Raw genomic sequence first — 4,552 nt, 5'->3', positions numbered from 1 at the left:
CAAGCCAATAACAATAGACAACCCTTACCAGCTAATGAACAGGTCCTACCAAGGCGTGGCATGGAACATGACCAAGCAGGAAACTTTCGGCCAAGATCTCAGGGTAGTGGCTATGACAGGAATCCTGGTGATGCAGGATGGGATGACAACCCCTAGCTCCAGCACCAAATAGAAGTGGTCAACCCCAAAACTACCAGCAACAACTTGGTCGGTACATACATCATCGGGGATACCGGCCAAGATCCTGAAGAGATGAGCCGGAGGTTAGTAGCGCATACAAACCCCGTTATGTTGATGGGTATGACCATGATGAGGTAGCAAGCCAAGTTTTCCAGCAAAATAACCAAGGCCAACAGAATAATCAAAGTTAGAGAGGTAACCAGCCCGAAGGACCGTTTCTCCCACAAGGGTAGGATATCCCGAACAACCAACCACCTAGAGGTGGAGGGTTTTAGGGATTACCTTAATTACCAGGCCGAGCACACAGCTAGAATGTAGGTAAGACCTTCGAGATGCTCTTAATCGTAGTAGAGAAAATCAGGATTTGAAAAACATAGCTCCGCCTGAGCCTTTTCGGGACCAGAGAATGGATGAGGTCCGTAATGCATCACAACCCCAGGCAGCTGCAAACCCTAACATCCAGGCCCAGTTGTATCTGTTAACCCGACTGGTAAGGGACTTGACAACCCCCAAGTTAACAGATATTGAAATGGAAAGGCAGAGAGGTTCCCCATTTTCTGAGCACATTAATCAACTGCCCATACCTGTCAAATTTAAAATGCCGACATGGAGGATGTACACTGGAATGGAAGACCCAGGATCCCATGTTCACAACTTTGAACTACAGACTGATCTCCAGGGGGTTCGGGATGATGCCAGGTGCATGATCTTCCCAACCACCCTGCAGTGGTTCTTCAAGCTACAACCAGGTTCAATTACATCATGGGATGGATTTGTACGCACATTATATTCCCAATTCTCCTCAGTAATGCCCCTTCCTACCAAGCTGAATGACCTGGTGGACATAGAACAAAGAGATAATGAACCTTTGAAGGACTACATTCAATGTTTTATGCGCAAAGCCACCAGAGTGAAATCTCTCAGTGATGACAGTAAATTAATAGCCATCAATTCAGGAGTCAAAGTAAAGAGTTTGTTCTGGAGCAGTTTGAAAATAAAGTCTGCACGTACCACCCACGAGTTCCTTGATCGGGCAGAGGAATTTATCAAGCTCAAAGAAGCCAAGCGGAAGGTGGATAATCCAACTCAGACAATTGCTGAGTAGAGGACAAATTTTTTTGGGAATTCCACTAACCTTGCAGAGGGAGGAAAGAACATGGCTAAGAATGGCGATTGCAGTAATGGGGCTGGAAGTAATAGTACACAGAATGACAATAAGAAGCCTAAGACTGCCAAGCAGCCTAAGCCATGGAAATAGGTCCCTAAATTTACTACTTACTCCATCCTGGTAGAGACCCAGGCAGATGTTTTTAATGCCACATAGGCAGTCGTACCGTACAGAAGACCTCTACCCATGAGGAAGGATGTTAGCAGACAGGATATGACCAAGTTCTGTCGGTTTCACAATGACTATGGTCACGAAACCAATGAATATAACCACCTAAAGAAGGAGATATAATTCCTCATTCGACAAAATAATGCCCACTTGAAGAGTTATGTACGACCGACTGCCAACTAGCATCCTCAATAGCCTCCACATCAACAGTCTCAATAGTATCAGAGCAATCACCCTCTCCTACCACCACTAGTTGCTGGTCGGTTAGATATGATCTGTGGTAGATCGCATTTGGCCGACAACTCTGGCAAAGCTCGAGAAAGATACGTTCGTTCCCTTAGGCATGAGCAGGAGGAAGATGTACTAGCTGTCCAGGAGCGTACTCCCAAACAGCCACGCTACGAGTGTGAGCCCATCACATTCAATGAGAAAGACACATGTCACGTACATCATCCGCATAAAGATCCATTGGTGGTAGAAGTACAGATCGCTAATATGATCGTGGCCCGAATGATGATTGACCATGGGTCATTTGCCAACATCTTGTTTAAGAGTACCCTGGAGTGGATGAATTTGAGCATCAAAGATCTAGAACCATGCGAGCAACTACTGTTGAGTTTACAGGGAATGGAATGGATCCAACAGGGAGCATATGACTACCTTTGATAGTAGGGACGACACCTACAAGCAACACTGTAATGGATTTGTTCATAGTAATCAACATCCATTCTCCGTACAATGCCATGATAGGCCTGTTGGGAATTGTGCCCTGAAATCATAAGTAATAGTCATTGTTTTAAGAAATAAATAAATGAATTGAATTTGTTATGCATATATATTTTATGGACTATATTATTCTGTGATAATATTAAGTAAATATCAGAAAAATTCATAAGTTCATATATGTGATCTCAACCACGTATTGGTACGGGAGGATTGTGTTTGAGATAAATGAACTTGAATAGTTTGCAGTAAAATAAAGTTATGAAATATTTAGATTAATTACTGCAACTACGATCCACTAGTATTATGGATACATGTAATCTAAATCCAGATTACTAGTGTAGTAGGACACTTTAGTGGAGGTGCTTTATATATTAGAGAATATACAGAACTGGACCAGATATGTTTATTAATGCTTAGTTAAATACCATTTCGAAGTATTAATTAAATATATCTACTGATGTTCATATACAAATAGATCTTAATCCTGAAATTACTAGGACCTCCTATTTATGTTATATGAGTTCTTTGATTCACTCATTAGGGTTTGTCAGAATGATCAAGCTAGAACTTTTGTTTTGGAAACTCATTAATGTAAATGGCTGGGGACATAGTATACAGATAAGTAATATATAACTTCTCATAAAAGATTGAATAATGGTTCTCTTAAGGGTTGACTTTTGGGACTGAAAGGTTATTGAGCTCAAGTTCATAATTTGGTTATGAATTAACCTTCACTAGTAAAGTCAATGGTACTTAAGGAAACAAAATATAATTAAAAGGGTAAAATGGTAATTTTATTCCCGGTTAATTGTGAACCATTATTAGAGGGTTAATTTGTATGTAATGATTATATCAATGGACGATTTATTCTTCTAAAGTACTCAGTAAATGAAATGTCTATAATTACAAGAGTGCAGTCTCATATTTATAGTGGAGTAATCATGAGATTAATAAATTAAGATTATTTAATTAAATAATTTAATTAATAATCACAAATTTATTTAATTAAAGAGTTTAATCAATAATCACAACTTTATTAGAACTTGGAATTATAGGTCCATAGGTCCCCACGGCGGCTCTACCAATACTATTCAAGGCAAGAGTTGATATAAATAGTAAAATGGTAAAAAGATGTATTTAAGAAGAATTTTGTTATTCGGACCAAATATGCAATTATGTGATAATAGTGATTAATTAATTAATTATTGTGTAATTTTTGAAATTATATAAATAATTAATTTATTTTAATTTTTTAAATTATAATAAAATAAATATTAAATTTTCGTAATTAATATTTAATTAAAATTGGTTTTAATTAATTAGTAGAATTAATTAAATATCTTTATTTGAGTGGGAGATAATAATCTGGCAAGTTCAAATTGGATTTAAATTTAAAAGATTAATATTTATTCAAATAATTAATTAAAAAAGATAATAGATTCAAATTTGAATTAATTATCAAGTTGTTGGATTTTATCTGATAAGGTAGTTCGAATAAATAATTGTTGAAAAAATCTTGGATCCTATTTTGTAGGGAGCTACACGCACCAATGAGTCCCAAGGACTTACTTAGGCGTGTAGCACAGTAAATAATCAAGATTGGATTTTTCATTTCTATTTATTTAATTAATTAATTAATGGATAAGTCAAAAGTTAGTTTTGATGTTTACATTATTAAAATAATTAAATAATAGTTGAGGAAATAAATCTCCCTATTGTGTGGGGTACTGCACGACACACAGTCCCTGGACTGTGTGGCGTGCAGCTATAGTAATCAGGGAGTGAATTTTTTACTTTTATTTATTTAATTAATTAATTAATGAAAAATTCAAAAAGACAGTTTTGGTATTTTCATTAATAAGATAATTAATTAATTAAAAGATAAATTATAATTTGTTACATATATTTTTTTTCAATTTAAATATTTTCTACATAAGTTAGACTTATCAGAAAACAACAAGATACTCAATTATTCGCTCTAAGAAAAGAACGATACTTTCCATTTCTCCCTTAAAAAAAGATACAGAACCAATCTCAGGCCTATTCTCTTGATCTCACGTGTTGAGTACATCAAGTTGAATTAGAGAACGCTGTGGAAGATCTTGGTGTGAGTACCTGAGAGTAGCTTGGATAGGAAGATCGTTTATTTTACGAAAAAATATGTTCTTTATCTTTTTCTTGTTTATGATTAATGTATTTATATTAACAGATCCATATATTTAAAAGTAGTTTAAATATTTTACAAAAATTTTGTTGTACACTGGGTTAACCAATCACACAATTCCGCTGCATATTAGGAAACTCGTTCCT

The sequence above is a fragment of the Humulus lupulus genome, chromosome 6, assembly GCF_963169125.1.
Source record: "Humulus lupulus chromosome 6, drHumLupu1.1, whole genome shotgun sequence".
Classification (NCBI taxonomy): domain Eukaryota; kingdom Viridiplantae; phylum Streptophyta; class Magnoliopsida; order Rosales; family Cannabaceae; genus Humulus; species Humulus lupulus.
This window is presented reverse-complemented; position numbering follows the sequence as displayed.